Source organism: Medicago sativa, chromosome 2 (genome assembly GCF_051527215.1).
Source record: "Medicago sativa cultivar Bolivia chromosome 2, Bolivia_mono, whole genome shotgun sequence".
In the NCBI taxonomy this organism is placed as follows: domain Eukaryota; kingdom Viridiplantae; phylum Streptophyta; class Magnoliopsida; order Fabales; family Fabaceae; genus Medicago; species Medicago sativa.
The window spans coordinates 53442542-53463313 of record NC_140750.1 but is presented as its reverse complement, the minus strand read 5'-3'; the positions used below and the strand labels follow the sequence as shown (position 1 = coordinate 53463313).

Genomic DNA, 20772 nt, shown 5'->3' with positions numbered 1-20772 from the left:
CCTTTGTTGTTTGATTTATTTGGCAGAACTCCATTACCACAACAACCTATTACGGCTATGATCTTGTCGAGCTTGTGGAAATGTCGTAACTCTAATCTCTGGGAGGATTCTGATACCTCCCCTCATATTATAGTTGTCCGACCAAAGGATACACTCAACGAATAGAGCTGTATACAAAGAGCAAAACTTCCGGGACATGGTACAGATCACAATCTTTCTTGGCATAAACTCCCTATTGGCACAATAGAATGTTGATTGTGCCTCTTTCCATAACAACTCAATTATTCAGTATGGAATGTGCTTTAGAGACTCGATGGGGATGTTCCATAGAAGCCGAAGCTATAGGTCTTCTTGAATCTATCAAGGTGGCGATCGCTAGCAATATGCAAGCTGTTGTGTTTGAATTGGATTGCAAACCTGTTGTAGAAGCAGTTTCACTATCCTCCACTCACTGTAATGAATTTGGGGAAATAATCTTTTTCATTGTAAAATGTTTTTATCCTCTCACCTCGACTATTCGGTGTCATTTGTCCGGAGACAATCAAATAAGGTTGCTAATAATATTGTCCGAGTCTCCTTATGTCACTCTAGCCTCCATATTTGTTATGATGTACCATCAACTTTGTACCCATTAATTATTAATGAAATTAATTAGTTTTGCTTTTACTAAAAAAATAAACTTTTTACTTTTTTTGCATAAGCTATTTTGAAGTCGTCCTCGTGAGCTTAGCTCAGTTGGTAAGGACAATGCATAAAATATGCAAGGTCCGGGGTTCGAACCCCGACCACCACCAAAAAAAAAAAACTATCTTGAAGTGCTTATGAAAATGTTAATGTTATAATTTGTTTCTTTTAGTTATCTCAAGATAACCAACTTATTGCTCCTCATGCAAGCGTGAACACATAACCGGCAGTAGATTTTCTTGTATGATGATCACATGCAAAATCTGAATCAACATAACCCCTGATAGTTAACTTCGATCCTCTGAAATATATTGCAACACATGAGGTTCCTTTTAATATACCTTATGATTCCCTTAACAACAATTTGATGCTCTTTACTAGGATCTGTTATATATCGACTAACCACTCCCACTAGGGGTGTTCGCTGTGCGTTTGCATTGGTTTTGAGGCAAAAACCCATCTAATTCAAAGATAAAATTATATGCAGTGCGGTTTGATTTTGGATGACTAATTTTAAAAAATCGATCTGATCCAATCCAATTTAATTTGGTTTAATTTTGTTTGGTTTTAGGATATCCAAATTACAAATTGAATTATTATTTTTTGAAAGTAAATTGTAACTTTTTGATAAATATTAATTCATATACATGTATACAAATCAAACACGTATTTTTATGAATACTTATCATTTATAGTCCTTACTCGTTAGCATTTCCCATTCCGATTCTTAAATGTATCCAAGAATTGTATGACAATGCTAGAAGTTCCTTGTGCAGAAAAAGAAAAGAGGGATTTCCTTGTGTGGGAAAAGGAAGTACAACAGTTATGAGTGATTGTGGTTCTAGAACAAGGATGTTGATGGTGTTATGGAAAAGTGACGTACAAGGATGAAGTCTAGGGGGAGGAGGATGAAAAAAACGTGAATGGTGATTGGAGAAGTGAGACTGCATTAAAAACAAAACAAACAGCCTGGTGTTGTTTGTAAGATGTGAAGAAGTGGTGCTGCATTGTTAGCCTAGATAAGTTTTATTTTTTAGCTTTTCCTTGGTTCTCGTGGTCGATTTTCGTGTTGAAGTAGTTCAATTTGAGCATTTGTTACAGCATGGACGACATGGTTTACAATTATAGTAGGATTGGTTGCAACTGGATGCATTCCGATTCTTCTGTCATCGTTATGGTTCTGAGTGTTTATTTGTGAGATACTTAATATCACAGTAGCTAACTTTCTGTACAGCCTTGTTGCTTTAATGTTCTTGTTAAGTATTGTGTGAAAATGGCTCCTGTTTCCTGGTGAAGGGGTTTTGATGATCAGGCTTCAGGGTCTAAGCTACATAACTTTAGTGACTTTTGGCTTCGAATGTGGATGCCCTTTGGTAGCTGAAATTCGATTTTTATTTGAATTGATGTTTCTTTATGGCCAGAGAATGTTTTGGCTATATTTGCTGTTGTTGGTGTGTTAGTGGTGTCCTTGTCATAGATTATGAGAGGGATTAACATTCTTGTTTGGCGTATGGTCTGTTGTGATGTTGGATTATCACTTTGGTACTCATATATATTAAGGGTGTAAACTCCTTTTTAATATTGTATTATCAAGCATGTGGCATGTAATGTAAAGTAAAAACTAACTTCACATCTATAAAATTCCGTTATTTAATTTCACAAAAATTCAGCTATTTATATATTGTAGTGTGTATACTAATAATTTTTTTTTTTACCAAAGATCTCATTCCAAGAAAAGAAATTTTTTAAATAAGTTGGACAATAGTGTGCTCCGAAGCCATTGTATAAATTAGATTATTCAAAGACCTTTTTGAAGGTAAACAAACTTAACATTAATTTCAACAAAACACAAACCAAAATTTTATCAGGTTAAAATGTAGGAACCTGAATGCACGATCACCCTGAAGGGGAAAACAAAGTCTAATGCCAGAACCTCATAGTCTAATTTGTTGCCCTTTCACTAAACAAAATTGATTTAACAATTTAATCAAACAATCATCATCAATTAAACTAACAATCACCGTTTAAATGAAATTAAACAATTACATTACATTACTTAAATAAGAAGTTTTACGCTTATCTTCATATTTATCTCTTATTTGTCCCTTCAATTTTCAATACAATGCCATAGCTTATTAGTCCACAAAATCAACTAACAGAAGATTTGTTGGTTTATATCAGAAAACCTAAATCAAGAATTTGAATTGTAGCGACTTGCTCGAGGCCATATTCAAAACAAAATACATTTGATAGGCACGGAGAATCGCAATTGTTCCTTAATTTTGCCAACCTTCAATGCAAGTAGAAGCCATTAGTAGACCCTCTTGCTCTGCAAATTGGCTTTTACACTTTCAACAACATAATAAACAATTGAAGAAATTAGATTAATTAAAGATCTTAAAGCCATACATAAGGCAATGAATATCTTGAAAAATGAAAATGTAGGAACATATGAATGCATAAGCCTGGGGAACAAAGGCCAATGCCAGAATTTCAGTTACAAATTATTATTGGCAACGTACAGCACTGAAATCACTATCAAATAAATGAATCAGAGACTCTAAATTGTTGCCTTTTTATTTATCTCAACATACTAAAATCCTGACCACTCAATTAGATTTCACAAGGGCACAAGTTTTGTTTCAGACTTCCAAATCAAGAACATTTAACACACTGATCACAAAGCCAAAGTCACACTTAGTATTCAAGGGAAGATCTCAAACAGGACACCCTGATATGGAACATAGTGTAACTCAAGCTTAGAGAATATGAGTGTTAACTGATATTGAATTGAAAGAGAAACAGTTACAACTAATTATAGGGTAAGACCAACGTTTAATCAAAAAAGAAATATCAAAACACTAATATAAACTTTTAAATCATAGTTACGATCAGATCCAACATAAGCACCGATATAAATTAAAATTGAAAATATAGCAACATCTGAATGCATAAGCCTGAAGGAAAAAATCTAAAGCAAATGCCAGAATTTCAGTTCCAAATTGTTATCGGCAACGTACAGCACTGAAATCACCATCAAATAAGTGAATCAGAGACTCTAATTTGTTGCCTTTTTTACCCTCAACAAATTCAAATCAAACACCAAAAACAGTATAACTGAAAATTAATCAGAAATTAAATCACAACCGTTGTTATATCAAATTATCATCACGCATAAAACACGAGTTGTTGTTTCAGACTTCCAAATCAAGACCATTTAACACACTGATAAGACCATTTAACACACTGATCATAAACCCAAAGTCACCCTTAGTTTTAAAGAGAATATCCTCACAGAGGACACCCTCATATGAGAACACAAGGTGGGAGAGGACACCCTTATATGAGAACACAAGGTGGGAATGGATTCATGAATAAGAGTATTAATTGATATTGAACTGGAAGAGAAACATGTTAATAAACAAACAAACTAAAATACAACTAGAAAATGAAGATTTTGTGTTGTTAACATAGAGAGGTAGAGGGTTAGGGTAAATAAAACAATGAAGACAAGAAACGGCGATGGTATAGACGAGAGAAGAAGAGAGCAAAGGGGTTTAAATAGATCAACAACGCCAAAACCCTAATTTGTTGCGAATGATATTACGGTATTGTCCTTCCTTCTTTTTGGACCTTTTAGCCATGTATGATTTCCTCAAGTACTAGTGTTCTTTTCGTTTGTTATTGCTACCACCACACCCATAATTTCCTACTCTTAACTCAAGTTAACGTAGAGTGAGTATTTGTCGTTGATCTAGGCCGCATTGGTTTAGAATAAACTAGCATGATTTTATTACTTCTTAGTATAATTATTTTAATGTTGTTATACTAAAATTGTGTGATTTATGAACAGGGTGGATCTAAACATTTGATACATGTGGGGCTAAAATAGTCCATTAATGTATCAAAATTTTAAATTGTTTTTGATTGTACAATTCATTAGTCAAAATAGTCTTTAACATTATAATACTTCATTAATATTGTCATATTAACCCTTCAATATACTTACTTATTGTCCTAGCTCAACTGGCAAATGCCGAAATTGCAAGGCCGGACGTCGTGACCCAGGTTCGAGCCCGGGACCTCACAGTTATGTGTGAGTTTAATTTCAGTGGATTACCACTTCTTCTAAGATAAAAAAAATACTTATAGTCACTTCATGGACTATTATGACTAACAAAGTACAAAAATAAGGGATTACTATTTCACAATTTTAATACATTGAGAGACTATTATGACTATTTATTACACATTTAGAGACTAAAATGGCTATTACCCTTTTTTATAATATATATATATAAAAAAATAAGGAAGTGGCATGTGGGGCTTTAGCCCCACATAGCCCTTGAATAAGTCCGCCCCTGTTTATGAAGACATTTCCCAACATCACCTTTGTTTGTGCTACTGACCTAGCAAAAGTAGTATGTAACCGCGAGAGTAACAGAAAGACTATTGAAATGTTAACAAGTGTGTTAAGGACATTAGTTAGAATGTTTAAAGAAATTTTTTATTTTATTTTGAAATGATGTATTTAACACATTGAAACTTTAAATTAAGGGTCAAACAAGTTTTTAATCCTTATAAATATTTCAATTTTTTGTTTTAGTCTCCCTAATATTTTTCTTCGACTTTTGTTCTTCCAAAAGTTTTGCATCACCATTTTTTGTTCTTCATACATATGATTCAAAATTTTGAATGACTCTTTGCATGAATGTTTAGAATATTATTATAATGTCTTCAATAAAATGTGAATTTTTTAACGACTCGTTGCATGAATTAAATATGATTTTTAATTGCCAAAACATAAAATTATATTTAATTCATCTTTTGTTAAAAGAATCTAAACTTTTGCAAAAGAGAATTCTATAATGTACTCAACATGATTGCAAAAAAATTCAAAATTTCAAATGATACACACAAGTTAATTAACTTAAAAGCATGGACCAAAATGTGGTGTATAAAACTTTTGGGAACCCAAAAATCGAACGAAAATTTTAAAGAATTAAAACGAAAAGTTTAAATATCTATAAAGAGCAAAAACATATTTAACCTTAAAAAATTTATGTAACATGTTTTGGTATATTTTAATTTCAATTTGTCTTACTATGTGTAAAAACGCATGTTAAAAAATGAAATATAAAATTCATATCTTAAATTATATATTTAATTCTTTTGACTCTTTCCTTTATCAATACCAATTTCAAATTTATAACTTAGCCAAGTTACATTCTCATGTTACCACCAATCCAACAAGGTGTTATCCCCAACATGTAACTTAGACAAAAGTCCAGATTAATTTCACCAATCGAACAATTTAGGGTAAAAAAGAGGGAATACATTTCTTCATCCCTAAATTTTTATCAATCGATCAATTTCATCTCTAGATTAATCAAAATAGCTAAAACGTCTCTGAGTTTATAACATTCAATCAATTTAGTCTCTCTATCAAGTCTCGCGGTTAACAATGTTGTTGACGTGGGATTCTAAGTCAGCTTCCACGTATACAAAGACAAATTTGATCGAAATTTTTGAGAATTTTGACAGGGACTATTTTCATCGAAAATTTACATATGGACTATTTTGATTGAAAAATTTGTTTTTTTATGGCAATTTTTTTTATTGTAATAAAAAAAATCATCAAATTAAAAGTTTCTTTAAACCTAGAAATTCATCAATGTTTATACATTCTTCTTCATATTCTTCCCTTAAAAACTGACCCTTTGTGCCATTGAACTCTAAAAAATGGGGATTGCCCTTAACCAACTTTTCATTGACTTATGTTGGGCAGAGCTGCATTGGGGTCAGGGTATGCAGCTGCACACCCTCAATTTTTGAAATTTCCGCTAAAAATTCCATGTATTTAAATTTTGCACACCCTGAAATTTGACTCTTGCACCAACACTCAACAAGTTAAACATTACACTGGCAGAAATTGCAGCAAGCAAAGTACACGGTTCACACTTGAATATATGATAGAATAGTAGACTAATATTTTGAGTGGTTTTAATGCTTTTCAGTTAATCCGATCTTGAGAAACGAACCTGGATTTGGCAGGATCATGACACTATTTCTTTGCCACCAAAGCAAGAGTCAAAAACAAGTTATAACTTGGTAGAATATACTATATATTTTAAAAGTTTTTAATTGCGTTAGAATTTTTTCTTTAATGATAAAGGTATTTTACTTTTTTTTTAACCGCAAAGTTGAATAATAATATTATAAACGATAGATATGAGTACAAGTGATACTAAACCAACCAAGTGTGACAAACCAAAATAAACAACTGCCTATGTATTCGGACAATCTAAAAGAATGACAAATCACTCATAGAAAAGATATTGAAATCCTTTTTTTTTAGGTATGAACCATTGCTAAGAGTTATTTTTTTACTTGAATCTATCACCTCATCAACCATGGGAATTACATAGAAGGAAATAAGGTCATTATGCACCCTCCAGATGCTCCACACCGTTGCGTGTCAATTTTGAAGCAACCCCTTAGCTTTTTTCTTTTGACTAAATTTGAAGCCACAACTTTCTAGCAGGACAAAAAGGTCTCCCGACAAGACCATAGACACTCATAATCAATGAAAGATCTCATACCAAATTGCACTCGCAAACTCATATTTTGCAAAAAGAAAGTCTTTAGATTTGGTCACCTCAGACACCAACAACACTTTGGTTCACTACCCGTCTCAAACACACCCCACCCAAGTATTATATATGGTAACATACGAAGAAAAAAGTGTTACACTAAAACTTTTGTCTCCTATAATTATTATTAATATTTTTATTTTTATTTATTTATTATAATATTTTTTTTGCACCCCCTGACCTAGGGTCCTAGATCCGCCACTTAAAACTATAAAAGTTTCGACTCTTAGAAGTTGTATTTTGATCGGTCATGTCACACTAAAGAAAATGGGATCCAATACTTGTAATATCTTCACAAATTAAAGACATCCAACCAAATTTATGTACAAACAATAAAAAATGTCTAACAATGAAGCTGAATATGAAGATTTAATAGCAATTCTCAAATTGTTGGTTGAGTTCAAAGCCAAAAAGGATAAACCTTCCATTGTTCGATTATTTTTGAAGAGACCAAAAGGATATATATTAAAAAAAAAGGAAGGTACCAAGGGTTGGTGTACCTACAAAATATGTACATGATCTTGGTGAATTAATGAGGGCAATCCATACAACACCTAGACAACAACCACTGATACTAATGGAGACACCATGAAACTTACAATATGAAAATAGATAAATGATCAACACCCTCTACTAATTCATTGAACAAATAACCTATCCGATGATGCATAGATGCAAGACAAGAGCCTGCAAAAGATGCAAGGCAAACGTAACTCATCGTTGTTTCGATTATGATCTAAATCAATTTATACACAAACAAACGTACCTAACCCATCGTTGTTTCGATTATGATACTAAATCAATTTGTACACAAACATTAATCGTAACCCATCGCTGTTTTGATTGCGATGTTGGAGGCTATTGGGAAGTTAGAACATGAGAGCACTTATGTTAGGGTGGATACATGTTTTATGATTACTCTTGACAACAGACTTGGTGAATTACAAAGAAGTGTTAAGATTACATTGCCACAGCACCTAAACATCTCTTCTTCTCATTAGCTCTCTCTTTTTATATGCACACATGCGCAAGCCCTACGACGTCGAAAACCAATAGAAATGGAAACTTTTTTTTTTTTTTTTAAAACATTTCATTTGATTAGAAGAATGTAAAGAACAATATAAATAGTAACTTACAAAACATGGATGATAGGGTGGTAGGACTGATAGCGAGGTATACTTAGCTATTTGACAAAAAATAATAATAACTCATGTTTAAGAACATTCCTGAATCATGATTCTACTGATAAATTATGGTTATGGAATTATATTAAGGGTTAATAGGCTTTTACCCCCCTGTAATATAGGTGACTTTTGGTTTTGCCCCCTAGGAAATTTTTTTTTTAGATTCCGTCCTCGTAAAATGAAGATTCTTTGGTTTTGCCCCCTGACCCCAATGAGTCAGCAGAATCTCCTATGTGGCACGTGACGTCAGCAGATTCTGCTGACGTGGCGCGCTGACTGTATAATTATTTTTATTTTTTATTTTTTTTATTGGGGTACACGTGGCATTTTTATTTTTTTTAAAAAAAATATTAAAAAATAAATAAAAAATTCTGGAAAATTGAAAAATTAATTAAAAAAATTTAAAAAAATTTAAAAAATTCTGGAAAAATTAAAAATTAATAAAAAAATTGAAAAAAAATATTAAAAAATTCTGGAAAATCGAAAAATTAATTAAAAAATTCTGGAAAAATGAAAAATTAATAAAAAAATTGAAAAAAAATAATAAAAAATTCTGGAAAATTGAAAAATTAATAAAAAAATATTAAAAAATTCTGGAAAATTGAAAAATTAATAAAAAAATTAAAAAAATTAAAAATTCTTGAAAATCGAAAAATTAATGAAAAATCTGGAAAAATGAAAAATTAATAAAAAAACTGTAAAAAATATTAAAAAATTCTGGAATTTTTTTTTAAAGAAATTAAAGAAATCTGGAAAAATTAATCAAAATAAAAAAGTATCTGAAAAAATTTAAAATTTCTGGAAAATATTTAAAAAAATTCGAAATTTTCAAAAAAAATTAAAAAGATTAATCATTTTTAAAAAAATGAAATTTTTTAAATTTTCATTCGTATTTTTCGAAATTTTGATTAGTATATATGCATTCATCACTTTAAAATTTAGTTTTGTATGGTTGTATTAGGTCCAGTTTAAATTTGAAGACATGCAATTGAAATAAAACGAACCAACATGTCATAACATTAGTGAATGAGAAAGCTAGATTAATAGAGTTCGATATTGCACCCGATAGAAGAACAACCGGCAAAATTCCAGGAAATACTAATAAGTTGTAATTTTTAAATGGTCGAGAAAAGGGGAAATAATGGGCGATAATAGAACACATGAATCAACGAATGTAGTAGACATTGTTGAAAACAAAATTTCGAAAAATACGAATGAAAAATTCAAAAATTTCATTTTTTTAAAAATGATTAATCTTTTTAATTTTTTTTGAAAATTTCGAATTTTTTTAAATATTTTCAAGAATTTTTTCCAGAAATTTTTTATTTTCCAGAATTTTTTCATTATTTTTCATTTTATTAGATTATTTTTCATTTTTTAATATTTTTTACAGTTTTTTTATTAATTTTTCATTTTTTCCAGATTTTTTATTAATTTTTCGATTTTCAAGAATTTTTAAGTTTTAATCGAAAAATTAATTTTTCAATTTTCCAGAATTTTTTAATATTTTTTTCAATTTTTTTATTAATTTTTCAATTTTCCAGAATTTTTTAATATTTTTTTATTAATTTTTCAATTTTCCAGAATTTTTTAATTTTTTTATTAATTTTTCATTTTTCCAGAATTTTTTAATTTTTTTATTAATTTTTCAATTTTTTAAAATTTTTTTATTAATTTTTCAATTTTTTAAATATTTTTTTAAAAAAAATAAAAAATGCCACGTGTACCATAATAAAAAAATAAAAAATAAAAATAATTATACAGTCAGCGCGCCACGTCAGCAGAATCTGCTGACGCAGCGTGCCACATAGGAGATTCTGCTGACTCATTGGGGTCAGGGGGCAAAACCAAAGAATCTTCATTTTACGAGGACGGAATCTAAAAAAAAAATTCCTTGGGGGCAAAACCAAAAGTCACCTATATTACAGGGGGGTAAAAACCTATTAACCCTTATATTAACTAACAAACAATTTTACTTTTCCTACACAAGGAGTTCTAGAGAGAAGCAAAGAAAATTGTTGTTACATCAGATAAAGGGAAAAGCATCAAAAACAGCTATGAAAAATTACAAGCATGATAAAGGATTGAGCCACCACATGTGGCAATTAAAAGCAAAGTTGACATGTTTCCATTCAAATGAAAAGGTCTTAATTTTGTCAAACAGGTGGTCGATAGTATCAACTTTATCTTTGAAAATCTTAGCATTCCTTTCTTTCCAAATAATCCAAAAAGTGGAGAACCATATCAAAATAAGAATATCTCGTTTGTGTTTTGAGAAGCCTCCCATAACACTCAACTGCGTTAAATGATATGAGATACAATAAGGAGCTACCATAACAAATCCTAACCAATTAAAAACAACAATTCAAGCTTGACGGAAAAAATCGCAATGAAGGAAAAGTTGTTACCTCTTCATTTTTCAAATCAATTTTACTCTCAAAATTTGATGATATCCAAAGTTAGTAATAATAGCTTCTAAAATGGATGACGAAAATCATTTACTATAAGTACTCATATTTTACCATATTTATCCATTTTTAACAAAGAAGGATAAATATTATAAAATAAAGAGCAACTTAGTCACAATTTTCTTAACCCAAATATTATTACTGGATTTGAATGAATGAATTTTAAATAAAAAAATTATCATAGCTTCATAAACTTTTTGTTTTTTTTTTACTGAAACTAAATTAACTCATTTCATTTATAATATCGTATTCAATACAAGATAACATATGATCATGACAATGGGAACTATCGTAAGACAATGACGCCCTTGCTAACAAGTGGGCCACATTGTTTGCTTGTCGTCTAACAAAACTTATCTTAAAGTTTGGTAAAAGGGAAAGTGAAGCTTTACAATAATTTAATATAGCTTCTAATTCAAAATTGGTACCAATGTTGTTGGAGACGCCGTCAACCAATTGCTTACAGTCAAGTTCTATGGACACCGCCGCTAAACCTCGATTACTAGGCCAAATTATCGCCTCTTTTGGACCGCATGCTTCTGCTTCTTGTGGTTGTGGAATACCTTGAAACCAAGCTGTTTTTGCTGCTATGAACTCACAGTTTCCTCCCATTAGGCACATATCGACGCCGCAACACCTTTGATCCTTAAAAATCGCTGCATCTGCATTACACTTGACCTCACCCAAAGTTGGTTTTCTCCATCTAGTCGCAATGTTATTGTTGTTATGTGTTATTACGGTGCTGCTTCAAATGCACATGTTGCCATTGGTAAATTGATTGACGTGCTAGCCTAATCGACGCTTCAGGTCGTGTATCAACATCATTCCATAGCTTCTCATTCCTACGCTTCCAAATACACCACATAGTCATAACGAACATTTGCAAATTTTCTCGTGCTAACTGTTCTAGTAATTGGTAAAAAAAAATATCAACAAAACCATCCATAGGTTCCAATTTATCATTTATAAAATTCCACAACCCCGCTTCAACCCATACCTCCTCCACCTTATGACATGTGTCAATTGTTCTCAAAGGATCACCCACAATGAACACAATGATTTGTACATTGCACTCCCCTATAGATAGGAGTCGTTCCCTTGTAGGAAGACATCCCCCTGCCGCACGCCACAAGAAAACCTTTTCTTTTTGGGAAATTTTCATGTTCCATATTTTCATCCAATTACATGAAACTCTTAGGTCACTATTATTCACTAACCTCTCCATAATATAGTGATAACCCGACTTTACATTATACTCCCCATGTGATGTGAATCTCCAAGCACACTTGTCTTCACCTATATCCAAATTGGCAAAGACAAAATTAGATTTACCACATGTTGATTGAAATCATAGCCCTATAACCTATAATTCATCATTATATAATATAAAAAAGTTCATATTTACTTTCTTAAATTATTTCTTATAAGCCCTAGATTATTCTTATATAAACAAAAATGCCTTTTTAAACAATTTATAATATATTTTTGTGGGCTTATAAAAAATAGCTTATGCAAATAAATTAGTTTTTATGTTAATTCTTAAGTTTTCACTCACAAAAATCAAAATTAGTTTCTTATGCAAATAAATTAATTGTTATGTTAATTCTTAAGTCCTTACTCACAAAAATCAACCTTCAATGCAAATAGAAGCCATTGGTAGAGAGTAGTTTCAACATTAAAGGTTCTACTAGAGACCCTTTTGCTCTGCAAATTGGCTTTAAAAATTAGTGCTCGTAGTTTCAACATTAATAAAAATAGGAATATACGAGATAATCACCGGCTAAATGAAATTAACTAATCAATTAGGCTAAAATAATTCATCAGAATCACAAGGGCACACAAAATGTTCTTTGTTTCAGACTTCCAAATCAAGACCATTTAACACACTGATCATAAACCCAAAGTCACCCTTAGTTTTAAAGGGAAGATCCTCACACAGGACACCTCATATAGAACATAGGGCGAAGGTGGATATATGAATAAGAGTATTAATTGATATTGAACTGGAAAAGAAACATGTTGATAATGGATAATATTCATTTATGATCGGAACATGTTGTGTTTTTTTTTTTTTCCCTAAACAAACTCAAACCCTAAAATCGCAATCAAACAAACTAAACAAAATAAAATATGCAACTAGAAAATGAAGATAAAATATGCAACTAGAAAATGAAGATTTTGTGTGATTAACATAGAGAGGGTGAGAGTTTGGGATACGAGGATGAAGACTAATGGTATGTTGATGGACGAGAGAAGAACAGAACAAAGGGGTTTAAATAGGTCAACAACACCAAAACCCTAATTTGAGATTGATATTACGGTATTGTCCTTCATTCTTTTTGGGCTTTCTCATATACCAGGTTATTTGAATTTTACTTTTCTCCCTTCCTATTTCGTTCATTCTCATCTTAAACTTCTAAAAATAACTTCAGCGTGAATTAACTCACGTCCGATATCCAGCGTGAGTTAACACACGTTGTGTTCTGTTTTACATCATAACATGAAAGCTTCTCCGCCATTGTGTTTGAAAACAAACAAAATCAAATTTTTTTTCTTCCAAACTCAAATTTCATCAAACTCAACCAAATCAACTTCAACTTCTACTTCAATTACAAGTAGAATTCTGCTCTCCGCCCTGCACTTTTCGCTCGCACCCTGTAACCTTGCCAAAAATACGCTTGCGTTAGTTAACTAACGCAAGTGTAAAAAAAAGTAAACTTAATTTTTACACATGCGTGACTTAAGTCACACTGCGTGAGTTAACTCACGCAGGAATTAACACCTGCGTGAGTTAACTCACGCTGGATTTCAAAACTTCTCATCATATCACTTTGCACCGATTTGACTGGATCTTTACAAATAACCACGCAGCGTTTTAGTACATGCAATGAATTTCTAGGTAGAAAATGCAAAGTGGGCCAATGCATGAAAAGCAAAGACCAATTTGACTGGATGCATACAGAGAAACCACATGCATTCACTGTTACTTTACATGATGAATTGATGATCCTATCTATCTCATTGACCCATACATACATACATAAACTGTTGCTACTTTACATGATGATCCTCTCTCTCTCTCTCTCTCTCTCTCTCTCTCTCTCTCTCTCTCTCTCTCTCTCTCTCTCTCTCTCTCTCTCTCTCTCATTGACCCATACATACATACATGATACGGTTAATGTCACAACCAAGACAACTCACATGTTTTAAAACTAGCGTGAGTTAACTCACGCAGCGTGACTTAAGTCACGCATGTGTAAAAATTAAGTTTACCTTTTTTTACACTTGCGTTAGTTAACTAACATAAGGGTATTTTCAGCAAGGTTGCAGGGTGCGAGCGAAAAGTGCAGGGCGGAGAGCAGAATTCTTACAAGTAAGTGTTTATGATCATTTTGCATAACATTTTTTTTTTGTTTAAATGTTTGATTTTTTTGATAAAATTGTGAAATGTTAGGTTTTTAGGGTTGATGAAATTGTTAGATTTTTTGCATGTTAATGATGAAATTACTTAGAAATTGGATTGTTAATGTTGATTAGAGTAAGTTTGAGTCCAAGGTGGTAGTTTAGATATTGAAATGACATAATAAACTCATAATGTTTATGTTGAACTCTAGGAGTTTGATAAAATGTCTCAATGAAAAATTGATTGATTTTTTTGCATGTTAATGATGAAATTACTTAAAAATTAGATTGTTAATGTTGATTATAGTAACTTTTGCGTAGGAGAAGCAATTATGATTTTGACAAGTATTTTTAAAACAAATTTTCTTTTTACGTCTTCCTTAAACAATGTTTTTAGGATATTTGTTAGTATGACCCATATAATAATTAGAATAAACTTGATAAATGATATAGATAAAAAACATTGCAAGAGGTTTTATCTACAAACAAACGAGATGACATAGATAAAAAACATTGCATGTAAAACAATAAAAAACGATAAAATGATGATACAAGAGAAAATGATAAGTGATATAAGATGAGTGATGACGAAAGGTAAGATGCTCCAAGAGGTTATTTTACACTTGATTCTGATGCCCTACCAATAGAAATATGTCATTTGTCTGGGCATCATGATCAAGTTCAAAGCGAACGCTTGGTGTTCATATCCACCGTATCGTAGTTCTTTGTTGTGTTTTTACAGCAAATGAACCAAACACGTCTATTCATACTAGCTTATGTGCATGATGGACCACACAGACTGTCAATGCAAACCTCAAACAAGACAAAATCAACTACTACGGCAACAATTAACAATCGATGTTACCAACGACAGTTAACAACCGCTAGCACCAAAGGTAATTAACTGCCGCAACGCTCTAGTAACAAAAACAGAACCTAACTTCCTGTCAAGTCAAGCCTTCACAAATTAATACATTCATTCATTCTTAACTCTTTTTTCATACATTCATAAATTCATTCAAAATATCAAACAAATTATCAGAAAACATATTCATTCATACGAAAATTTATTACAACCAATTCAAAATCCAACAAAATCCAAATAAAAAAGAACTACAAATCCAAATCAAATTCATTATTTTCAGCCAAATATCAAGAAGAACTAAACATAACACTAAATCTCCATGGGTTGCCTCCTCCTTTTGGCTATCTAATACGTGGTGGCCGGAATCATCACATCATCCTCACGACGACACCATAATATTCATGGACTGTCTAACAACCATCACGCAACACCTCATTCGCCATGTTGAGTCAGTCTTGTATGATACTCAGTGTGGAGGGATGATCTCTAGCATGATCCTGATCAATAATGTGAAAGTTAGTCTATCTTTTGATTAATTAGTAGTTTATGTTTTGAGTGATGTCATTAGTATTTGCGAAGCACCCTTTCAGTTTAGATCACATACTCCTCACAAGTGTGTTGTTAGAAGGGTTGTGAAGTTTGGAGTCAAGTTTTATGTTCAAATTGTCCAAAATTTATTTTTAGTGATTTGATTTGATTCATATATTGTATGGCATATGTTGAATCGAATCATTACAACTCTTAGGTGTTTAGGTGAAAATTTGTACAAAATCTATTTTTTAGCGATTTGATTCAATTCATGTATACTTTGAATCGAATCATTCAAGCTCTCGAGTGTTTGGCTCATGGAAATTGATTTTGAATCGATTCAAATTATTTTAAATTTATTCGATCTTCACATGAAATCATTTGAATTAATTCAAGTTTTTTTTTTTAACATATTCATTTGAATCGATTCAAAGTTTCTCTAATTCTATTTAATTTTCATGACAATCCGGATTTCATATTTTACACTATTGAATCGATTCAAGACTTTTCTATTTCGATTCAAATTTTTTCAGTGTTATTGTGGATCAAACTTACTTCTATCTCACTTACCTATTTATATACATACATTCACTCACTCTCTCATTCACAGAATCAATTAGCAAAAACACTCTAAAGCCTCCAAACCCTCTCTCTCTACAACTTCTCCAAACCCTCTATTTGTTACGGTGTTGTAGAATAATTTTAAGTTTGGTTTCTCTCAAGGATCTTGGTGGAGCATCAACGATCTAAAGGAAAATGAGGTATTTTTCACCTCAAAAGGTAATTGCGGCGATTGTTTCTAAACAAATTCAAAGTTCAAAGCAGAGGTATAACAAAAAAGATTTCGTAGAGTAGTGTTTTCTTCTACAAAGAGACGTACTCCAAGCAAATACGAAAAGCAAAAACCTCTGCATCCGCATTCTTCTTTCCGATATCATTTTACTTTCAGCCTAATTGTGATATATGAATCTATTCAATGAATTAATTACCATTCGATTGTGAGTGTTAATTTTACATTAACTTAATCTCAATTTTCTTATTGAGTTTATAAACATTCAACTTATTAAAAAAAAAAAATCAACTTATTCACGATTAAACTCAAAAATTAACCCCCCTCTAGCTCCCTTGCTTAATTGTCATTTAGACCAACAAAATGAATTGTCATTTAGACCAACAAAATGATCTCCTTATTACCCAAGTTTTTCTTGGATGAGAAACGATATGGTTGTTCTCTTGGGGTGAATTCCATGATGTGTTAAGGATGGTGTTGGTGATATTGAAATTTTGAGGTGGAGTTGAATGGAAAATGATATGTGTGGTGGGTGATTGATGCTGCTTAAACAAGATAATAAAGTGGCGAGAATAGAGGCGGTGGCTCTTGGAAGAGGAGGAGGTAGAGAGTTGGTGGCTCTTGTCACGCCTTTTTTTTTTTTCAAGGCTTAAACACATTTTTGACCCTCTAACTTTTCGTTAGTTACGTTTGGTCCCATTAAAAAAAAAACATTCTAACCCTTTATCTTTTCCTTTATTGCAAGTTTCAATTTTGATTTGGGTTTGAGCAAAGCTAACGTGTCTCCTCACTTAAGTGAGGTGGGTGCAACTTAAGTGACCAAGATTTGATTTATTTATTTTTTTCATTTATTTTAATCATGTAAATTAAAAAATTATTTAGCTTATTTATTTATTTAATTAAAAAATTACACTGTAACTGCAATTTTCAATGCAATGCCGTAGATTAGTTAATTTTCAATAGAGTAGTTACAAACGAGATGATACTGTTGAACTGTCGATTTAACGGTTGGTCAAAATTGGATTAATAGATGTTATTTACGTTTTATATCAGTAAAACAGAATTTTTATACCAATTCTCATATATCTCTGTTGTCCCTTAATTGAGATGTCATGCCATTGCTTAGTACTAAGCAATGATAGAATAGTCCATTTTATATTTATTCAACAAAATCAACTAACAGAAGATTAACGATATAGTAATTGTTAATTAGGTCTCTATTTAGATTTGGTGTCTTCCAATTTATCAAAAAATAATTTGAGTGAGGAGTCAATTTTCTATGAGACATTTTATATTAGTTTGGGACTTACATTTTTGATGTTGAGTTTTCAAGATTAATTACACTACTATTGCTTTTTTAGTTTTGGAAATATTCCTATATCCGATTCTTAAATGCATTCAAGGGTTATATGACAACGCTGGAACAGAAAAGAGTAATTTCCTTGTGCAGGAAAAGGAAGTACAGCAACAGTTATTTAAGAATAGCCAGATGTTGTTTTGCATGTATGCATGAGTATATATTTGAAGCTTCATTGCTAACTTTTTTTTGCATCAATTCAAACTACTCTGGGTGAGTGTATGTATGTATGTAAGCTATCTGAGGGAGATTTTTTGCAGTCGATTTCGTGTTGAAGTAGTTTTTGAGCATTTGTTGTTTCAGGAGCATGGACAACTTGGTTTGCAGTTAGATGCAGTCCAATTCTCGTGTCATGGTTTAGGATTCTGTTTGGCATGTTGTGGAGTATTTATTTGAGAGATCATCATTAGTAGTATTGCAGTAGATGACTTTCTGTACAGCTTATTGCTTCCTTACTAAATGTTTTTGTTCAGTATTGTGCAGTGGTGGCTTCTGTTTTGATGAGCATGCTTCAAGGTCTATGGGATTTGTTTTGGTTTCTGATGTGAATGTTCTTCGGTTGCTGAAATTAGTTTGTCATTTGAGTTGGGGCATTTAAACTGTTTTGTATCAGTCTGTAATGTGATGTTGTTGATGTTTCTCTGTCTAAAGAATGTTTTGGTTGGGAAACCATTGTCTTATTTGCTTTGCTGTGTTGTTATTATGTGATTTAGAAGTTGTATCCTTGTCAGCATTCTTGTTTGGCATTTGGTCTTTTGGTCTTTTGTGATGTTAAATTAGTATCTTCTTCACTTTTCTCTCCTAAGTACTCATATACTAGAAAACCAAAATTATTTGTATGAAATTTTTCAGATGAGAAAAATAGACTAGAAAACCAAAATTATTTGTATGAAATTTTTCAGATGTCAAACGTGAGAACACTCTTTTCAATATTTTTGGTGGAAAGAGTTGAGGATGATCAAAATTATTTAACTTACTCAAACTGTCACTGAATTGACTTATACTCTTTGGATATCTTCTAAAGCCATTGTAGATATTAGAATATTTAGAGATCTTTTTGAAGGTAAACAAACTTTACATCAAAATTCAACAAAACAAAAACCCAAAATATTATGTGGAAACAATCTGAATGCATAACATAAACATTAAAGAGGGAAAAAAAAAAATTGCTAATGCCAGAATCTCAAAATCTAATTAGTTGTCTTTTCATTAAGAAACTCAAATTCTAAACACCAAGCAACAATTCATTTCACAATTTAATCAAACAAACATCATCATCAATTAAACTAACAATCACCAATTACACTACGTAGAATACAATAACATAAATAAGAAATTTTACACTCATCTTCCTCATATATATTATCTCTTATTTGTCCCTTCAATTTTCAATACGAAGTCCAAAAAATCAATTAACAGAAAATGTGAAGGATTATATCAGACAAACCAAATCAAGAATTTAAAATGTAGCGACTTGTTCGAGGCCATATTCAAAACTAAATAAATCTGATAGGCACGGAGAATCGCCATTGTGTTCTTAATTTTGCCAACCTTCAATGCAAGTACAAGCCATTAGTAGACCCTCTTGCTCTGCAAATTGGCTTTTACCCTCTCATAAAACATAATAAACAAATGAAGAAATTAGATTATTTGGATATCTTAAAAGGTATACACAAGGCAACGAATATTTTGAAAATATAGGAACATATGAATGCATAAGCCTGGGGGATAAAACAAAGGCAAATGCCAGAATTTCAGTTCCAAATTATTATTGGCAACGTACAGCACTGAAATCACTATCAAATAAGTGAATCAGAGACTCTAAATTGTTGCCTTTTTATTCATCTCAACATACTAGAATCCTGAACACTCCATTAGACTAGAATAATTATTAAACTATTTAATTCAGAAATCGCCAGCTAAATGAAATGAACCAATCAATTAGACTAAAATTCATTGGATTCACAAGAGCACAAGTTTGTTTCAGACCTCCAAATCAAATTCAACACACTGATTACGTACCCAAAACTGCCCTTAATTCTCAAGGAAATCTTAAACAGGACACCCTCGTATAGAACATAGGGAGATAATGGATACGGTAATAAGAGTATTAAATGATATTGAATTGGAAGAGAAACACCATATAACCATAAGTCACCATTATTAAAAAAAAATCACCAGAAATTAACCGGTCGATTAGAATAACATTCATCGGCTTCACAATGGCACAATTGTTTGTTTCAGACTTCCAAATCAAGAACATTTAACACACTGATCACACAGCCAAAGTCACCCGTAGTAACAAGGAAATATCTCAAACCAAGACACCCTCATATGGAACAACGGGGGACTCAGACTTTGCGAATAAGAGTGTTAACTGATATTGAATTGAAAGAGAAACAGTTATAACTAATTATAGGGTAAGACCAACGTTTAATCAAAAAAGAAATTTCAACACTGATATAAACTTTTGAATCATAGTTACGATCAGATCCAACATAAGCACCGATATAAAATAAAATTGAAAATATAGCAACATCTGAATGCATAAGCCAGAAGAAAAATCTAAAGCAAATGCCAGAATCTCAGTTCCAAATTGTTATCGGCAACGTACAGCACTGAAATCACTATTGATTAAGTGAATCAGAGACTCTAAATTGTTGCCTTAAGAAGATCAAAGGCTAAATAAAATCAAATAAGACAAGTATAATAAAAATAGGCTCAGATTGTATTAGTTGGCATCAACAAGCTTATTTAGCTTTCAAAGTTTGATGGTATACATAATTAATCATCACTGCCATAAAATCAAAGATGAAAACATAAACTATATAAACTAAGAAT

General features: G+C 31.6%; 3 non-coding genes across 3 annotated transcripts; all 3 read right to left on the bottom strand.

Moving 5' to 3' along the window:
• Positions 1-2887: 2887 nt before the first annotated feature.
• Positions 2888-3014, bottom strand: LOC146948877 (small nucleolar RNA snoR86). Its single transcript, XR_015029397.1, has one exon. It is a non-coding gene; the product is annotated as a small nucleolar RNA snoR86 (small nucleolar RNA).
• A 16380-nt stretch (positions 3015-19394) lies between these two features.
• Positions 19395-19522, bottom strand: LOC146948876 (small nucleolar RNA snoR86). Its single transcript, XR_015028312.1, has one exon. It is a non-coding gene; the product is annotated as a small nucleolar RNA snoR86 (small nucleolar RNA).
• A 1126-nt stretch (positions 19523-20648) lies between these two features.
• LOC146948875 (small nucleolar RNA snoR116) lies at positions 20649-20731 on the bottom strand. The gene has a single exon (XR_015029568.1). It is a non-coding gene; the product is annotated as a small nucleolar RNA snoR116 (small nucleolar RNA).
• Positions 20732-20772: the final 41 nt, after the last annotated feature.